Here is a 21,441-nt window from a genome sequence, read left to right as displayed (position 1 = left end):
GGGACAGGCACTACTTTGCCCCACTGCGGACCCTTCCCTTTGCCCCTACCTGAGCATGGCATGCAAGCCTCTGCCCATCAGCACCATTTTTTAGGCATGCCAGCACAGTGCCACAGTGCCACAAGGCACTCATACCTAACCTCCTGAACGCTCATGCCAGTGTGGACTTTCAAACACCACATCTCCATATCTCAGGCTGCAGTCAGGCAGTGTTGCTACAAACAGTGTGTCTTTGTCAACCTGTGGACGTAGACAGGAAGGGTGACATGGGATTGTGACATTTACATTTTAGCCTTCCATCGGAGATTGCGCGATACGCTTCAGGTGTAGAACCTTGCCTGGGTGTGGCGTGGAGAATTTGCTCTACTTGGGCGGGAGACCATTATGGCGATCTATCCCAAAGACTTTAAGGGAGCAAGGAGGTGAGATCTTCCCTTCTCTGACATGCGGGATGGCCTTAACCTCACCACTAGGGCCCAATACTCTGTATTCCTGTGACATCAAATGATATGGCTGTCTGAATGGATAGAAAGATTCTGCCAGTGTGAGGCTTTCACAATAAAGGCACGGTCAGCCTTGAGATCAAAGGTCGAGTTTGGTTATATATCTGAAGCTTTTGTGGAAGGAAGAGTGATCCAGTTCAATGGATTTATTTATTTATTCATTAGAGGAGTTTTATATAGTGCGAACATGACCTTACAAGTATCAGAGCACTGTACAAAAAAGCAGACATGTTATACAAGCATTGATGCAAATAGTAAATACTGTACCTATAAACAAACAGGTTAAGCATACAAATGTGAAAAGGAACAACAAGAAACATAATAAATATAATGTAACAAAATTGCATGGTAGATTGGAATGTCCAGAGATGTATACATGAAATAATATTCAAATCAATGGAGGTGGGAGGAAGAAGTAGAGGTCCATCCAACTTCCTGTTTATATAGTCCCAAAAAAGTCATAAGGCGGGGATGAACCACTTGAATCTTTGTCTTGCCAGGGTCTCTGGAAAAAATGTTCTTGAGACCCTCAACCATGCTGTCACGGGCTGCAGTGTGTGTTTACCTCTGCTTGCGTGATCTGGTAGATAGAGTCATCATCGGGTCTTTATCACTTGAGTGTTCCGTCCTTAAAGTGATACTACATCCTCCACCAGGAGGGAGACTGTTTGGGTAACAGCAGTAGCTTTTGCTTAAAATTATATCTTGTCCAGTATGAACAATTTTAATCAAAACTGGATATGGAAAAGATTAAAAAATAGTTTGGTGTTGATATGGGCAATTTAGTAGTCCTCAACACCTGGTACTCAGGTCGACATGTTTCCATCAATATGAGCTCATGTTGATCTCGTGGCTTTTTATCAGGAACATAAATGTTGAAGAGCTGCCATCTAGGGTACTTCAATAACATGCGCAAGTGTGGGTCTAATGGCATTTCGGCACACGCGGGAGATGCAATAACATTAGCTACTCAGCGTCCGGCCGATCAGGAGAACACTGCACAGAGCACTTCCAGAGTCCAGGGGGTCAAACTGGTTCCCTCTCCCAGTAATTGGTCCAATGTCAAACCAGTAACTATTTTCGTATCCAGAGCAAAGTGTGCTCTAGGAAGAAGATTGGGTGAGTGATTTACCTCGCCCCCACACTTATGCATATTATTGAAGTGCCCTAGATTGTAGGTCTTCAACATTTAAGGTCCAGTTGAAAGCCATAAGATCCGCATGGGCTCATATTTGCAGAAACATGTCGACCTGTCTACCAGGTGTTGTGGACTACTAAATTGCCCATATCAACACCAAACTATTTTTTATTATACTTTTCCAATTTTTATTCAAATTGTTTATACTGAACAAGAGATGATTTTAAACAAAAGCCCCTGTTGTTACCCAGACAGTCTCTTCCCTGTTGGAGGATGTAGTATCAGTTAGAGAATGGGACACTCAAGTGATGAAGACCCGATGATGACTCTATCCACCAGTTCACGCAAGCAGAAGTAAACACACACTGCAGGCTGTGACAGCTGGTTGAAGGTGAAGGTCTCAAATAAATTTTTTCCAGAGACCCTCTCAAGACAAAGATTCAAGTGGTTCACCCCCCCCCCCCCCCTCTGATTTTTTGGTACACAAAACAATAGTCAATTTGTGTGGCTTCAGGTCTATTGTTGAAGGTATTTCTTCAGCAGCAATAGTCTTACTTTTTTCTGAGGTGGTCGAAGGGTTAGATCTGGTTTCAGGAGGAAGAGCATTCCATATTCTACAAGCACGACTGGAGAAGGAGCGTTTATAAGTTCTCTTCTTTCTGAATTCCTGTGGCTTGAGCTGGAGAGAGTTATAACTGAGCCATAGAGAATGTCTCCAAATTTTTTCAGTTTGAGCAGTAGGTGTGGAGCAATGACTGTGGTATAATGAGCTTGTAGCCTGTATCTACCTGAGCGAGCGCGTGGCGTACAGGAACAGATGAAGAGGGATAAACCCCACTATGTAGCTCTTGCTCGATGCTCAATGTGCAAACAACTCTTCTGAACATCCAACAGGGCTCTATTTGCAAAGGCAGTCAAGACCCGGTTGCCATGGGGATGTTCTTGAAATACCACTGTTCCAAGACCAACTGGACTGGCATTCACTACAAGATAAGTGCCTTTTGTTCGACTGGAGTATGTCATCACGGCCTCGCGCTACATGCCTTTTGTGTACTCTGAAAGCGGCCTCGTGCTTATTGCAGCATTCCCATAGCAAGGTGTTTTTGATGAGCTGATGAAGTGTTTCAGTGATGATGGTTATGTTTGAAATGGCCGCAATAAGTGGTCGCAGCCAAGAACCTACAGCGCTCTGTGCTGCTGCTGAGAGTTCATGCAAGAACTAAGAGTACTGCATGTAGTATGCAAAATGTATGCTTTTGCAGGAGCATCTGGATTTTCCAATGTTTTTTATCATAAAAATCAGATTTTTATATATTTTTTTATATCAAAATACAACCTTTCCTCTGAATCCACTGCCCTGTCTGTCTCGTGGAAAACATATGTCCACCGGGTATGCTCATGTGTAAAACAACTGCACTGCATAGAACACACACAAAAATGTTGGTCTCCGCCAGAGAAAAGCCGTAGCAAATGATGGTGACATTCTGGACTGCAAGAAGTGCATGTGACAGGTTCAAAACGCGATTAGGTTTTTGTATAAAAACAATGCCTACCTTGTTGAGGATTTACTCTGAATCTTGTGCACTTTCAAGTCGTCACGAAGCGTCTACATCAGTTAGAAATTGTTGTCCCGGGTGATGGCCTCCTCACCCACCCTAAGGTGCATCTGAAAGCTTGGCCTGCAGCTTGAAGTTGCCTTCTGGTAATAAAGGTTTTACCCTCTTTATCAGACACAGCTGGTACCAGGCTACCTTTATTCAGGTGCTTCCTTCCAGTGGCACAACCTGGGTGCCATCAGCCCTAATGACAGCATGGAAAACGTCCCCAACCCACAATGGACTTGTAAAAGTAAACTGTAATTGGGGTGTAGGTTCCAGGGCACTGGTGCCACTACACCTCCTACACTAGTGATGGATAATGTCATGTATCCATGCCCATTTTCGTATCTACTTACCGGGTGGTCATGTGGCAGAGCACCGCAAGAGAATGCTGAAAATCTACCTCATTGGCCCCATCAGACGGAACTCAGGGCATGGGGCGATGGTTGATGTCCTGTTGCATGACATAGGCCCGCGTACATCTCCTGTTCAACTCCTGGGCAGCTCTTTCATTGTGGAAAGTGTCCCTGCAGCTGCCTGTGCAGCAGCTCTTCTCTGTGGGTGAGGCTAACTTGCATTGCTGATCACAGTAGTGTACATACTGTGTGTGTGGAGGGAGCTCACACAGGTGCTGCCTCGGCTGCCCATTTTCTGTATATGAAGGAAGCTTGCACTACTTCTGCGTCTGATGTACTTGATCTGTGTGCAAGAGAGTTATGGAGTGCCTCTGCGTGGCTGGACAATACTTAATTTGTGCTGGTGGTTGCAGGTGGCGGGCAACCAGCACTGATTTTTAGGGACCGGAATTTGTTTTTCATCATCAGATTCAGGGAGATTCAGAAAAAGGGAGAAAGAAGGAAAAGATAAATAGGAAAGCATCTGCAAAGGGAGAGTGTGTTCTGCAGCGCCGCAGCAGGCCCCTGAAAAACAATTTGGGCCCTCCAATTATTATTTCATCATTTATTGTTTATTTCGCTAAGTACCCTAAAAACAATTGTTTATTTATAAGCAAGTATTACAAGTTAAAGACTGGGGCTGGGAATGCTCTGTGTGTGAAAATGAAGCTTGTGAAAACCTTTTGCAATACAATATTCATAACTGGTGTCTTGGTCACCACTGTTTTATAACTCAGCAGTACAACCCAGGCGGTACATGTATCATCCTGCAGGGAAAACATGAATGGGGAAAGTAGAGCGCACTTAGTTCATGACCAATGTACAAAATAAAACCTGGATATGATCCAGGTGCACAAGGCAACAAATGGAGACCGTGTCCTCAGAGGCAACACTAGTTGCCGTGGGACGGAAATGGAGATAGTCATTTCTAAGAAATGTAACACTCCCAGGAGAAATATGCAAAGTATCCAGATTTCGCTGTAGAATTTGACGTAAACAAAAAAGTATAATAAACACACCTGATGGCAGCAGGACAACTGAAAGCAGGAAGAGATAGATCTGTGTTGAACCCAAATCACACATGAACATACAGCAAGACTTCTTAAAAATATGAATAACAGCGCGGGCTAAACATAGCGCAGGCATCTGGCAGCAATCAAAGGCCCAAGTGCTGCTAAGTGACAACATCACAGAGCATGTGTGACCTAACCCCTACAAAGTGGCATGAATACACACAGAAGGCAGATGTACAGCACTACGTGAATTTAAAGGGGCTATCCAGTCAAGAGGGGAACAATAAATGTATTATACCAAGTTGTGCACTGCTATCACTCGCCAGCCAGAGGCTCTGTTTGATGAGGTCTGCTTGGGTTCGGGTAGCACTGTGACAACATTCACGGGATGGGCCCTTTAAGGGTGAACCAACCAGGTGTCTGAGGCAAGGCCGCCTCCAAACCAGAGCCAGCCAAGCACCCACTGCAGCCCCCAAGCATTCTTCCAGCAGGTGAGTGAATGTGTAGACCTCGCGGGGAGAATGTGTATATATAAACCTGGTGCATTCCTGCCACAAGGCTCGTCTTTGGCCTGGTCCGTGCTATGCAAATATCACATACATATATACATCAACAAGGTCTAAAATGCAAATGCAACACTAGGGAACGTGGAATGGAAAGCAACCCACGCACATGCTGCAGGATAACTACAACCATCAAAGAGTGCTGTGCTAAAGCCCCCCTGCACACAGCACACCTGAAAACAGGAGCTGAATGAGACCCTCGTATTAAAGAGAACAAGTCCAGTACAACATATCACTGGATGCAAAAGTGTGAGACGTTTGCAAAGGACAGGGACGGACAGGCAATAATAAGGCCTCTCCATTCTTTAGGCCACAAGCAGATCTGGGGAACTAGTACAGTGTAACTGCATGAACACCCAGGAAAGAGGCAGTTTACAATCCCACAAGAAAGAAGCTACAATGTGTTAAGGAACTGCCTCATAATTTCAATAAAAAAAATTCTAGCTAAAATGGATCAAAAGTTATGATTGAAAAACACCTCCTTTAGTGCAGCGGTGGGGTCAACTAGCCACTTTCCACATTTCAGTTGCGGATTTCTGTGTACAGATATTAAACCTTTATTTCTAAGGCAATCATTTTGCTGAGACCACACTGTGTGTTAAAATGAGAAAACATCGAAATATTACTGCCACCATAGGCGCTGTGTTAAGCGGCTCTATTTACCTTTTCTTCCCACACAAATCAGTCAGCCTGCCATGCAATATGGTCCTCCGTTGCAGCATAATGCCAGGGTCCCTGACTGTAACCCAATGTGCAAGGACTGTCACAACAGAGAGTGCACGGAATTCTAACGAGTGACAGCGGCGAAGCTCACTTGCTTTACATTATTCAAAACAAAAAAAACTGGATACCTATGTAAAACCTTTCAGTGCAAGGAAGGCTTCTGCTTGGCAAAAAAAGAAACCTCTCTTTCTTTTATCTTTGTCTTATTCTTCAGTGACATTTTACTCCATTATTAACAAAAAGTACATATTAAAAAAGTAAACAAAGAAGCAATGTGTGAAGTATTGTTTCAATAATAGGAAAGGCGTTTTTCAGTGCCAAATACATTTATTCATGTTAATACATATTTCCTTTGTTTTCCAGATGTTTGTGATTTTTATGTTTGCAAGACCTCGTGCTATATACATTCTTATACTGACTAGAAACCTCCTGGGGTGGCTGGGAAACAGCTTTTAAGCCATTAACAAAAAGTACATATTAAAAAAGTAAACAAAGAAGCAATATGTGCATTATTGTTTCAATAATAGGAAAGGCGTATTTCAGTGCCAAATACATTTTTTCATGTAAATACATATTTCCTTTGTTTTCCAGATGCTTGTGATTTTTATGTTTGCAAGACCTCACGCTTTATAAGGTCTCATACTGACTAGAAACCTCCTGGGGTGGCTGGGAAACAGCTTCCAAGCCAAAGAGCTCTGTACTGTGCATGAGGCATCTGTGAGGCTCAGTGGGAGGGATGCTGAACCTCCAGGAGACTAAAGACCCCCTACAGCTGCCTGATCTCAGCCCCCTGCTTCCAGTGCACAGATGTACAACACACAGCCCCATGGCTGCATGTGAGACAGGCTGACCCACTTCAGCAGAGCACGCCCCGGCAGCTGGGAGCAGGCAGTTGTCTTCAGATTACTGTTTCATAACACCCTTTAGCAGCAATTGAGAGATGTCTCAGGCCAGATCTGAGACGTCCACCCAGATCTGATATTTTCGTTGCATTCTGGTACTTGCAGCCCTGCATTTATAGCATATGAGGCTATCTTCATGTCATGGGCAGGCCTTGAATCCCTGTCTTGGATACACTAATGTACACAACAAGGCCCAGCATCTGAGAAGTAGGTTGAACGGTTTCAGCCAGAAGGCTCTGGCATATCTGATGAAACACTGCCCAAGCGATTAGAGCCAAATATCCTTTTAGAATTAGGGCTCCTGGGTTCATGATATGTATTTGTTTCCTTATCCATTTATCCCTTTTATTTTTTGTTAATTCTATCTGCATTTATCCATATTTTGTGGATTGATAAAGCTACAATCAGTATATTTCCAGTTTAAGTTGAACTGATAAGGGTTCACTCACACTTGCATGCCTGGTGGTTTTTACTTAGGGTGACCAACTGGTATGAGTGCAAATTCAAGACGGCGAGTGTAAAAATTCAGGACAAAAGGGACAAAATTCAGGCCAGAAGATCAAATTTAGGGAAAAAATTTAGGACAGAAGGTCAAAATTCAGGAGAAAAATTCTCCTGGCAAGATGCAGATACAATACTCTTTTTGAAACCAAGCACCTTATGTCCCATATATGCAAATGCCATGAAGTTGTACCGGTCTTTTCATGGGCTGAAAGACGCATTAGCATCAAACCATGTGTTTCTCTGTCAAAGGGGTGTGGATAAAGACAGAGGAAGAGAGAACAAGAATAACTTCCTATTAACAGGGTTTATTTTTTGCCGAACTGAGTTGTAAGCAGTGTATTAGACTTGGAAGGATGAATAGCTGAGCGAGCCCTGCCATGATTCAGACCTGCGTACTGTAGGATATACGGAAGTCAGCAAGGGGAATTTGACTCACTGAGTCAACTTACAGTTTACGGTGCTATTGCACACTTTTGCATACTATTTCATAAAGCAGAAAATGTATACCTAGAGGACCATATTCTCTTTGCCAAACTCCTCGGTGGCTCTCCCACAGCTTGCCATACAGCCGTTGAAAATAAATCACACATCAGCTGGTATTTAGCAGTCCGATCTCTGTACCTTTTTATTTCTCAAGTTTGCTGTATGCTTCTCTCTGTCGCTTGAACTCCTCTTTCAAAGCTTGTCCTGTCCTAGTCTCTTGGTCTGTCAATAGATTTTTGAGTTCATGGACTCTGTCTACTAACTGTACCTCGCAAAAACAAAATATCGTGTCATCAGGAAGCTCCAAGGATTGCAGCAATGAACACCTCCCAAGCAGCCTTCCACATGTTTGCATGTCTTAGGGGAAGCAGACACCCTGGGTTTATTTCTTTTCAGCAGTCTGCCCCTCCCTCCGGAACGCAGCACAGGAGACTCCCTTACACTGTAGCTGGGGAATCTAAATTCTGAAAATAAACTTTTGTACTTTAGCTGAGAAGCTGAAATTACGAACAAATGCTGTCCGTGAAGACATTCATCACGGACAAAGGACTTAAGGGCTAATTTACGGACTGTCTGTGAAAATTACGGACGGTTGGTCACCCTACTTTTAATGTTTAAATTTAAATTTCATTTATATAGTGCTTACTACCCCTGAGGAGGCGTTGAAGCACTTTATCGCAAGTAGAACACTACCTGGAAGCCCAAGGTCAGTGGTCAGTCCATTAGACATTGGGGCTGGTTTTGCATGTTCATTCCATGCACTCACATCAGTTTCTTTATGGTACATTATGGACACAGATGTGATCATTAGAGGGGGCTACGTGAGAAGCAATTGCATGCAGGAATTAATAAGATAGTTATGATTAGCAAGAAGAGCTTAAGATGGAGAGGCATGAGATTTAGAGTAACTTGAATAGAGGAGAGGCAGACAGAAGGAAGAAGGGAAACAGTGGAGCATTTAAAAACAAGCATTGGCATAGCCAATAGGTCTCGCCTTTGGGACCTTATAAGTGTTTAGCCATGCAACAGTTACATAACTAAATACTTATAAGGTCCCAAAAGCGAGACCTATTGGCTAAGCCAAGCGGCCGTGCAGCCGCGAAAGTGATCACGATCAAACATCAAAGCGGCCGTGCGGCCGCGAAAGTGAAAGTAAGCTCAGTCAAGCGCGGCGTGCGTGCCCGCGCACCTGCACTGTAGCTCTAGGCTGGCCTGGTAGCACTTTTTGGAGCCCTCACAAAATGTCTCGCCAGACCAGCGCATGCGCTCGGTCAGGCGAGACCTAATAGGGGATGGAAGTCAGTAAAAGTTTGATAGAATGTCAATTTGTCATGCAGGATTTTAAGGACTATAGCAAATGGAGAATTTGTGCATGTAATTTATGGATTTAAACCTGTTGAGAGAAACACAATTAAATTCTGCTCCTAAAAACATGCAGTTACACAATCTTTCTAGAGGCAGTTAAGAGGCGGCACAGATACTTCCAACAGTGAAAAGGAAGCCCAGTGCTTGCTGAGACCCCATTTCTCTCAAGCAGTGCAACAAATAAGCACATTTTGTTACCCTTAATTATAATGAGAACACCCCAGAAAGCCCCTTTTATATACCTACTAGAGTAGTATAAAATTCTATAAAGAATCATTAGGGTTTATGTAAATTATATGCACTTTACATAAACTGTGCATATAATCTGAAACTAGATTAGGTAAACACTAACCAATTTAAAAATATAACAAGGCAATAGAGGAACACAATGCCGCAATCCTTAGTGTATTCAGTCCTTGTTCGTGGCTCATTCAATACCTGGTTCAGAAGGTACTGCCCACTGCATCCACCTGAACCCCCACAGAACATGCACCATGTCCAGCAGAATGGATGTGTCTGAGGTCACCTTCACCTTCCTGCCTCGTAGTGTTATAAGCAGACCTAAAGCCCTGCCTAGATTCCCACGTCCGTGCATGATTTGCTACTCCAGTCCAGGTTTGTTCTTTTCCTTATGGGAGGTATAGCCTTGTTTATGCCATTACAAAATAGGACTACAAGTCCCAGAATTCAAAGAAAAAAACCTGGACTGGGGCAGCACACCACGCATGATCCTGGGAAACTTGGTAGCAATGTATACATGATACCTTCTTCCTATGTAATACGCTCACATGAAAACATTGGCATCATGGTTAAAACATATGTACACCTGCACCTGTTCAAAGCTCCATATAGTCCCGTCTTTAAACTCCACCCGTCAGTCTGCACAACCATTGGCCTGGCATTCCTGATTTACAGCCCGAGAATACCTCACAAGAAGGCTTATCACCCCGCCCCCCCCCCCCACACACATTTTAAAAATAAATACCGAGAAAGAAACAGCTGTTTTTCTTTATATATACCTCCGCAAAAATTAGTAAAAAGCGGGAAATTATCTTTTATTTATAGGATGGGGGGCAGCTCCATTTCTCCGTCCCTCGGCGGCGGCGGCTTTGTTTTTCACTTATGTAAGGTGTGCACATTTTAGGGAATAAAATGCAAATAAGCGAGCTGTTTACAAGCCAGCCGCTGCCCTTCCTGGTACCCGGGCCGCACGTGCCATTGTAATCACAACAGAGATTATTTCGGGGCCAGTAATTCGCTGCCACCACTTATCGTGACAGGTCCTCGTTCCAGCTTGTCAGTGGATGGCAGTCCCAATCTAAATGCTGGTGATTAAATGACCGCCCCCCCCCTCCAAAAAAAAAAATCATCACATTTCTTTCTCAACCAAAACACATTTTTCTCTTATTCGACATTTTACGATCATTTTCATTTGGCAAAAAGATCCGGTGCTATTTTAGCCCTTGCGGGGCTGCGACCCCCCTCTGGTGCTCCGGGTAGCCGGTGCCTGCTCGTGCGGTTCATTAGGCACCAGGTCACATCCCTCCCGGTCAAACTGCAGCCTGGGGATGGGGTGCGGGGGGTACCCTTAACAAGACAGCGCTGACACCCGATGTGAAGTTTGAGAGGGAGGCGGGGGAGTGCGATGTCTTTTCCTTGGGTCCGAGGAGGGGGGATAATCGGATGCCCCTCCATTGTCGAGCCAGTGGTACATGCCGGCAAGCACCGGGCCCGCTTACCTTTGGGAATCCGCCTCCCAGCTCCTCGCCGGGCAGTGGCCAGGTGCGGGAGCCGACCTTTGAGAGCGGCCTCCCTCCCTCCGGTGATTGAGCGCCGCTGCCCCGAGGATCGCAGGCTGTCAGATGCTGATGGACGGGTCCAACCTCTGGAGGGAGGGGCCTGCCGCTGCAGACACGGCAGAGGCAGCGAGGGGAGGGGGCTTTGCTTCCCAAAGCAGGGACTGCAAGTTGGAAGCAGCAGCAGCGACAAGTCAACCCGCAGCCGCCGTCTGCTGCCGCTGGTGTGTTTGCGCTGTGAACGGCCCCTGCGTGACACTGATGTATAAATGGAAGAGAAAGCTGCAAGTGTCAAAAGAAAGGGTGTCGGGCTGAAAGTGGCAGCCAACAGGGCGTCTGCATGGGCCAATCTTAATGAGATGGGAAAACCTGAGACAATGTTTTTATTTATTACTGGGAACATTACATGTTATGTATGCAGCGTCCATTAGGTGATCAGATGGCTCCATTTCATAGGAACACCGGACACAATTTCTCCATTCATTTGCTTTACACATTATTGTTATCAGGTGCATTGATCCAATTGGCTCAATTAAAATGAATCAAAACTACAACTCCCAGAATGCACAAATATGTAAAAGCAATGTCCTGGAATGGAAAAAGTTACCTCAACAGGTACAGTGGGCCAAGTGTTGGGGATGCACGGATACTGCAGATCCAGGGTAAGCTTCATGCCCGGGTACCACAAATCCAGGGTCAGCTTCCCCACAGGTTCGACACCTTATCAGGTGTGTGCAGCGGTGGCTGGCTGCCATCAGTGAGTTGGGAGGGAGCAGGGTCTTGCCCGGCGACCTGCAACCAATCCCCACTGTGCATAACCAATAGCTGTACTCAGCTGAGGTTGGAAATTAAGAACAACAAATTGTGAGTCCACTGAAAAACCACAGTAAAAATTGAATTATGGTTCTGGTTCAAATGAGGAAAACCACTAGAATTCACCGTTTATGGTTATCACTGCACATAACTTATGCCATGACTCCCGTTGCCCAAATGATCAAAACACCAATTTGCCAAACAGAAATAAAAAAAGCACTACCAAGAGAATAACAACATTGGCGGTGCAGTGGTTTCTCACGTTTCAGCCAGAACTATAATTCAGGTCTTAATTGTGGTATTTCAGTGAAAAAAATTATATATATATCTATATTCACTGAAAAAACCATAGGTTTTAGGGGCGTTATAGTTAGCTGGACATTTCCCTCGTACAAAACCCTAGAAATTCCCCTGTTATAGTTAGTTCAGCTAACTATAACTCGCGCCCCTGAAATGCACTGCTGATGACGTCACATATTACATCACTCATGACATGGTCAGTGACATCACTGATGACATCACTGATGACATCTGAAATGACATCACTGATGACATCACTGATGACCTCATCCAGTGAGTCTGTGTTTCTGTAAAGTTTTAATATGTTTAATATATATATTGAAAGGCCTGTTGAAGAATGAGTGGGTGTACAAGTGTGTGAATGGATGATTTTCTAGGTGCGTAACTGACTCTATAAGTGAGTCATTAAATGTATCTTACTGCAGACTAGTGACTAAACTGTGTGAATGTCTGTATGTGTCTGTGTGTTGGTGTATAAGTGGCTGCATGGTTTTGTGAATAGCTATATGAGTGTCTATATGGGTTATTGATTGGTTGTCTGAGTATCTGTATGGGTGCCTGAGTGTTTGTGTGCGCAGACTGTGTGTGACTCTGTGCATAGATGTGTGAGTGGGTGATTCTATGGGTGCATGGTTTTAAGAGTGCATCTGTGATGAACTGTATAGTTGAGTGAGTGTATGTATGGGTGTGTTAGGGATTGAATGTATATCTCAGTGGTACATTTGTGACTAACTACATATGTTAAAGGCAGTATATATGCGTGTAAGAGTATATAAGTGGGTATATGTAAGAGTGTGTGATTGTGAGAGTGGCTGTATGGATAAGTGTGTGCTTGTATCAATGATTGTATAAGAGCGTAAGAATGTGGTACTATTTTTATGAGTAAGTGAACTTGAGTGTGTATAACTGCATAGGTGAGTAAATGGGAGTGTAATTAATTATTTGCATGACTGACTAGGTGTGAGAGTACCTCTATGGATGATTGGTGGTGTGTGAGTGTCTATGTAGGTGTATAAATCCATATGATAGTCATGTATGGAGTGACTGTAAGTATGAGTGACTGTACAGGTGAATGAGTGGGGGTGTATGTAGACCTAAGAGTTAATGAGTGGGTATGTAGATATTGGTTTTTGAGTATCTATGGTTTTGAGAATGGAAGTCTGAAATTTTGAGTCGGTGTATCAAAGGTTATATTAGGGTGTGAGAAGATGCAGTAATTTATCACATGGATGACGTCATCAGTGATGTCATTTGAGATGTCATCAGTGATGTCACTGACCATGTCATGAGTGATGTAATATGTGACGTCATCAGCAGTGCATTGCGGGGGCGCGAGTTATAGTTAGCTAAACTAACTATAACAGGGGAATTTCTAGGGTTTTGTACGAGGGAAATGTCCAGCTAACTATAACGCCCCTGAAACCTATGGTTTTTTCAGTGAATTTCTAAGGTTTTTTAAATGCCAATTCCTAACTATAACGCCCCTGAAACCTATGGTTTTTTCAGTGAATTTCAAAGGTTTTTTAATTGCCAATTCCTAACTATAACGCCCCTGAAACCTATGGTTTTTTCAGTGAATTTCAAAGGTTTTTTTAAATGCTAATTCCTATCTATAACTTATCTCTAAAGATATCATGAAAAGCATTCTTTTTTAAAAGAAGGGTGCACATTAGTTTTGTGGAAAAGCATCTTTGTGATTGGTTAAGAAAAAGCAGTTTTAACGTGGAGTACATATCATAGGATAAAATTTGCTCAGATCAACCACACCTGCTACTTGCATTTGGAAGGCACTGTTGGAACTTAAAACAATCATCAACTTTTAACCTGCACGTGTCGTTAAATATTCAAGAAAATGTTACAAAAAAATATCGTTAAGTTTTAAAAAATTGATGAACTTTTAACCTGCACGTGTTGTAGAATGTTCTAGAAAGTGTGTTGCACTTCTGACTTCTATATGTTGTTGAATATTAAAAAAACGGTTCATATGGAAAATTAAAAAGAAACCAATAGAGAAGTTTTAAACCTAAAAGAATTAAGGAACTATTCTAATTTATTGTTTACATGTATTTATGTGTGCAGCAACAAAATTATAGGCACAACAGCACTAGGAAGAGGAAGAAGCAGGGAGTGGGGGGAGGGGGAAGATGGGGAGAATGGCACACATGCACAATTAAGTACAACACACATATAGACTAACAATGTCCAAAATGAAACACACCGATAAGGAGCACAAGTCACACAACCCGCCAACATCACACCACTGAACGAGCATAGACTTGAAAACCACGCTGCATTCATACAGGATGTGTACAAAGGCCAGTCGTTGGTGTTGTGGGATGTCTGCGACCGTGGTCATCATGGATGAGATGCCCAGCATGTGGCACATGGTCGAGTTCACTGTGTGTTATGTTGCCAAACGGCTGCTCCTCCCTCCCACGAGCCCCCACACTTTTGTACGGTGAGCTGTTGTATCTCGTGCACTCGTACGGCACACCATTGTAATGCCTATTTGCGCATGTCCTGCTACATTCCAACTACAACATCACAGTGCCGTTTGGAGCTGGTGCATGCCACTTTACAACATCGACTGCTGCAGCTCTTGCAACAGGCCACACCAGAACACAGAGACACACTTACCGCACTTCCTGTACACGGACATGTCCGAGACACCCCGTTCCCCTTGCCGGATAGGCACACCCCTGCACTGACCTGTGAACCCCAGACCAGCACACGCCAGTTGTGCATGCAGGAGGATGCGTACGTAGCTACACATCCAGGCTCACTGCCAACGCTGAGGTGACAGCACACTGTGATGTTGCAGGGCTCGTGCCTATCATGCTAAGACAATGACCACAGGGACACACTTACTAAGATATGGGTTTGGGGGGCATTGGTGGTCCTTGAGTTGTTGCGATGAGTCTTCTGGCCCTAATCATGCTCATTGACTCTATGGCACCTGTGGGTGTTCTGGTGTGGCTCTTGGCTGTGTTCCCTTTCATGGTGCAGGTAGTTGTCCTGCTTAACACCAGCAGAAAGCAGGTGTAAAATCCCTGGTGCTAACGTGTCTTATCGCCGGAATTTGTTTCGCATTACAATTGCTGTGAAAGTTGTGATGTGATTTTTTTCGTGTGCAGAACAATATACGAACTGAGCAGTGTATCTCGTCAAGATCCAGCACCTGACGCACTATTCCCAATCAATATAAATACAATGAGATTTCTTAATAGATTTCGTGTGTACACTGTAAGTGCAGCCAATACCTCAGTGCAATACAATACAGGATTTTAGTATTTAGAATAAATCGCAAACGTGCACCTCATGTCTTTTTGCACGGGAACGGCTACTCTCTATGTCATTATCAGCTCTTTAACGGAAGTAAAGTTCAGAAAAATCTAACACACTATTCAGAAGTTGGTGCAAACTGCAGATATAACTAGTATTCCAGCGATAAGTGCCCCAAAATTTAACACCATGGTGGACTCCATCAAATAACAGTAATAAGAACAAGAAAGAGTCACACAGCACTTAAGAGAACAACCAAAAATTTATTTTTTATAATAATAAATATATAAACGTTAAACTATTTTCAAACTTTATATTTTTATTAACATAAATATAAACAATAAACTAATAAACAAAATGTAACAACCATAATACAAAACAACAAAGCGGAACACTCCTGTGGGAACCACGGATGTCGATGACAGACCTGCAAAATCAAAAAGATTGTTAAAAAAACAACAACATGGTATTCTTAACAAAATACCACAAGAAACAAATCACAGATATATAAAATGTATACAGCTAACAAAATTTTATAAGTTTAACTTACAAAAACTGTAATTGTTGCCGCTTTAAAATATTTACAGAATCTGAGGATTTTTTTTTGCAGAAGGCACCACGCCCACAACGTTTTCCTTAAGTGGTGTGGAAATTTTTTACTTTTCCCATGGGGCAAACAAATATCAATGCCACCTTGGTCACGTACAAGATTTGCAAAAGAGTTCTGTTGCGAGGGGATCCTAACAAGAAATACTCGTACGGCACGGCAAGTATGATGAAACACCGAAGGACCCTTCATCCAAACAATCTTGCACGAGAAGAGTGCAAACGAATGAGAAACACTCCTATTCTGTATCTGTAACAAAGAATCACAAATAAATGTATATTAATAACTTTCAAATTTATACTATTCCATTACTGTACAAACACATTTTATATAAAAACTGACTAAGAAACTGTAGCCCTGAACCACAAGTGTGACGATCATTAAAACACTACATGCATAGTGCATACTACTTTGAAGCAGTTCATGCCCTAAAGCCTACCTCACTAAAAGACTACATGCTAACTGACTAAATGATTACACACTGGGCGAGTGACAGGGTGTTTGCTAGAAGAGTATGAATACTAACTAGGGAATTCAAGGTGTGAAACACAACTGTGTAGGTGATTAGAGGACTGCATCAATACTGCATAGGCATTTAAAGTAGTCCATGTGATAAGGCCTGGCTCACTGCATGACTACTTGGGTACTGACTGAATGATTAGACTACAACAAAGAGAGTGCCTAGGTGAATTTATTAGTGCTAGGCTTTTCGCATAGGGAATGGATTAGTACTTGGTACTGAATGAGTCACTAGAGGAGTGCAAAGGCAGTCACAAGTGCTGGACTGTATGGATACTGACTAGGAAATTGAAAGTGTGAAAGACAAGTATCTAGGTGGTTAGAAGACTGCATGCATAGTGCATAAGGGTTTGAAGCAGTCCATGTGCTAAGGCCTGGCTCAGTCTAGGCACTGACTGAATGATTAGAGTACTGCAAAGATAGTATCTTGGTGAATTTATAAGTGTTTGGGTTTTAGCACGGTGAATGGATTAGTACATGATGCTGAATGGGTCAGTAGAGGACTGCAAAGGGAGTGACAGGGTATTTCCTGAGAGTGTATGGATACTGACTAGGGAATTGAAGGTGAGAAACACAATTGTGTAGGTGGTTAGAGGACTGCATGTATAGTGGATAACGGTTTGAAGCAGTCCATATACTAAGGCCTGGGTCACTGAATGAGTACTTGGGTACTGACTGAATGATTAGAGTACTGTAAGGAGAGTGCCTGGGTGAATTTATTAGGGTTTGGCGCAGTGAATGGATTAGTACATTATGCTGAATGGGTCACTAGAGGAGTGCAAATGGAGTGACAGGGTGTTTGCTGGAAGTGAACGGATACTGACTGGGGAATTGAAGGAGTGAAAGACAAGTGTGTAGGTGCTTAGAGGACTGCATGCATAGTGGATATGGGTTTGAAGAAGTCCATATGCAAAGACCTGGCTCTGTGCATGAATACTTAGGCAGTGACTGAATCATTAGAGTACTGGAAAGAGAGTATCTTGGTGAATGTATAAGTGTTTGGGTTTTAGCACAGTGAATGGATCAGTACATGATGCTGAATGGGTCAGTAGAGGACTGCAAAGGGAGTGACAGGGTATTTCCTGAGAGTGTATGGATACTGACTAGGGAATTGAAGGTGAGAAAGACAATTGTGTAGGTGGTTAGAGGACTGCATGTATAGTGGATAACGGTTTGAAGCAGTCCATATACTAAGGCCTGGGTCACTGAATGAGTACTTGGGTACTGACTGAATGATTAGAGTACTGTAAGGAGAGTGCCTGGGTGAATTTATTAGGGTTTGGCGCAGTGAATGGATTAGTACATTATGCTGAATGGGTCACTAGAGGAGTGCAAATGGAGTGACAGGGTGTTTGCTGGAAGTGAACGGATACTGACTGGGGAATTGAAGGAGTGAAAGACAAGTGTGTAGGTGCTTAGAGGACTGCATGCATAGTGGATATGGGTTTGAAGAAGTCCATATGCAAAGACCTGGCTCTGTGCATGAATACTTAGGCAGTGACTGAATCATTGGAGTACTGGAAAGAGAGTGTCTGGGTGAATTTATAAGTGTTTGGGTTTTGGCACAGTGAATGGATTAGTACATGCTGTTGAATGGGTCTCTAGAGGACTGCAAAGGAAGTGACAGGATGTTTCCTGGAAGTGTATGGATACTGACTAGGGAATTGAAGGTGTAAAAGACAAGTGTATAGTATGTTAGAACACTACATGCATACTGCATAGACATTTGAAGCAGTCTATTTGGTACTTAGATTCTGACTAAATAATCAGACTACTTCTAGGACAGTGCTTAGGTAAAACTTTTAAATTTTCAGTTCTGCCACAGTGAACAGAATAGTACATGGTACTACACCTTAGTGTCAAACCCTGACTCATTTTATCAATGCATAAGCAAAGACTAGCTTCTAATGCTATTAAAACTTGACAACATAACAGGTTTTAAATTAGTTATCTTTCAGCAAATACACGATGTTACCAAATGCCTCTCTCACAGTGGTTCTCAAATGCACACAGACTCACAGTGTGATTCTACACAACAACCACTATACCTAGAAGTTTACCAAAAATCATTCACTACTGTGGAAGTGGTAAGCGAACTGCACACAATCTTCATATTTCAAGACTGCACTTTTATGTCAAAGCCTGACTCGTATAATCAAAGCATAAGCAAAGACTGGCTTCTAATTCTACTAAAACTTCACAACATGACCGGTTTTAAAACAGGTATATGTCAGCAAATACACGATGTTACCAAATGCTTCTCTCACAATCCTTACCCAAATGCACACAGACTCACAGTGTGATTCTAGACAAGCACCACTATCCCTATGAGTTTACCAAAACTCATTCACTACTCTGGAAGAGTTAATGGTATTGCACACAATCTACATATTTAAGTACACCACATCAGTGTCAAAGCATGATTCATTTAATCAACGCATAAGCAAAGACTGGATTCTAATCCTACTAAAACTTCACAACATGACAGGTTTTAAAACAGTTATCTGTCAGCAAATACATTATGTTACCAAATGCTTCTCTCACAGTGATCCCAAATACACACTAACTCACAGTGTGATTCTAGACAAGCACCACTATCCCTATGAGTTTACCAAAACTCATTCACTACAATGCAAGTGGTAAGCGAACTGCACACAATCTACATATTTCACAACTGCAATTTACTGTCAATGCCTGACTCATATAATGAAAGCATAAGCCATAACTGTCTTCTAATGCTACTAAAACTTGACAACATGACATGTTTTATAACACTTATCTGTCAGCAAATACATGATCTTACCAAACACTTCTCTCACAGTGGTTCCCAAATGCACACAGACTCACAGTGTCATTCGAGACAAACAACACTATCCCTAGGAGTTTACCAAAACTCATTACTATGTCAGTAAATACACAATGTTACCAAATGCTTCTCTCACAATCCTTACCCAAATGCACACAGACTCACAGTGTGATTTTAGACAATCAACACTATCCTGGGACTTTACCAAAAATCATTCACTACTGTGGAAGTGGTAAGGGGACTGCACACAATCTATATATTTAAGTACAGCACATCAGTGTCAAGGCATGACTCATTTAATCAACATATAAGCAAAGACTGGATTCTAATGCTACTAAAACTTCACAACATGACAGATTTTAAAACAGTTATCTGTCAGCAAATACATGATTTTACCAAATGATTCGCTCACACTGATCCCAAATACACACTGACTCACAGTGTGATTCTAGACAAGCACCACTATCCCTATCAGTTTACCAAAACTCATCCACTACAGTGCAAGTGGTAAGGGAACTGCACACAATCTACATATTTCAGGACTGCACTTTTATGTCAAAGCCTGACTCATTTAATGAAAGCATCAGCCATAACTGTCTTCTAATGCTACTAAAACTTGACAACATAACATGTTTTAAAACAGTTATCTGTCAGCAAATACACAATATTACCAAATGCTTCTCTCACAGTGGTTCCCAAATACACACAGACTCACTGTGTGAATCTAGACAAACAACACTATCCCTTGCACTATATCAAAACACATTTCTTCATCTAGAAGTAGTACTACATTTTAGAATAGAAATATAACATAACTCATTTCACAAATTCATAAACAATGACTGGTTTCTAATTCTACCAAAATATAAAAACTGCACAGTTATCTGTTCACAAACACATGAAAAACACAAATGCCTATCACAGAATGGTTTCTACATGCACACACATTATAGAGAAAAAAAGTACTCCCTACACTTTAGCAGGAAAAATACATTAGTCTGATTGAAATAGTCTACATACATCCCCTCACAATTAAATAACTCATCTTTCAAGTTCTTTCGTAGATTAAGGAGTATATCAATCACTCACCATATTTTCTTGTACAGAATCTCTGCACTGTGCACCTCTCAGCAAAAGCAAAGAATGAAAAAGTTTCCCTTTCATTTTCCACACATATACATGTAAACATCAAATCACAATCCTTCGCAGATAAACTCACAAGCAAACACACATTTCTATTGGTTAAACATTTCAACCCTTTCCAACTGAAATACATTTCAACCCTTCCCCCAATCTGCCTTCTGCCTGTTACCATAGAAACAGGTCATGGAACACTGCACTGAGCTCACAGGTCACAAGTTCAGCACACAATGTTCCTACACAAGACAGGAAGTGTGCTTGACTTTTCAACATATCAGCTTATCATATATAATGTTCCTTACAATCTGTTTTTGTTAACCAATAACAATCATACCTTTAAAAAACAAAAATATACACCCTACCTTTCAGTGTAGAAAGTTGTTATACAACCAATGATTTCTTGTCGTTTTTCAAAAAACGTTGCCGTGGATCCGCGCACCCACCGCGAGAGAATCCGTGCATCCAATGCGATAGGATGCGCGCACCGTGCGTGCATTTCGCCACTTTTTTTTTTTAAAAAAGGGGGGCCCCAGGGGGTCCTTCTGGGACCCCCTAAGCACCTCTAGAGGGTCAGAGTATTTCCACTCTGCCCCCTTTATATGTTTTACGCATTTATTCCCCTTGCTTCTTCAGCCTCGCTTCTACCGAGGCTGAAAATGGCCGCCAACAGTTCCTGGTTTCGAATGTAGAGAGACGCTCGACAGCCAATTAGCATTCAGCGTGCGATCGGGAGGGTGCGCGCTCTGTTCGGGGAGGGTTCGCTTACGGTGCGGGTAGGGTCTGCGGATCCTCCCCGGCCATAGATATCACTAACTTTTTTACCCTAATTTTCTCAGGAACTACTGAACAGATTCACACCAAATATGCAAAAGGCACGAGTCCGAACTGAGGACTGCCTCTTTGCCAAATTTGGTGTCATTCCGTTCAGCGGTTCGGGCTGTAGCTGCGACAACAGATCCTATGGGAAATTGCATGGGGAAAACGCGTTTTG

At 42.6% G+C, this 21,441-nt stretch overlaps 1 protein-coding gene across 1 annotated transcript in view; it reads right to left on the bottom strand.

Moving 5' to 3' along the window:
• GDPD4 (glycerophosphodiester phosphodiesterase domain containing 4) overlaps positions 1 to 11,238 on the bottom strand; it is a 349,739-nt gene extending 338,501 nt beyond the window's left edge. The window contains exon 1 of the mRNA XM_085623257.1: positions 10,927 to 11,238. The gene's annotated coding sequence lies outside the window, so the exon portion shown is untranslated. The remainder of the gene's footprint in view (positions 1 to 10,926) is intronic.
• Between the last annotated feature and the right edge of the window lie 10,203 nt (positions 11,239 to 21,441).

The sequence above is a fragment of the Triturus cristatus genome, chromosome 8 (genome assembly GCF_964204655.1).
Source record: "Triturus cristatus chromosome 8, aTriCri1.1, whole genome shotgun sequence".
In the NCBI taxonomy this organism is placed as follows: Eukaryota; Metazoa; Chordata; class Amphibia; order Caudata; family Salamandridae; genus Triturus; species Triturus cristatus.
This window is presented reverse-complemented; position numbering and strand designations above follow the sequence as displayed.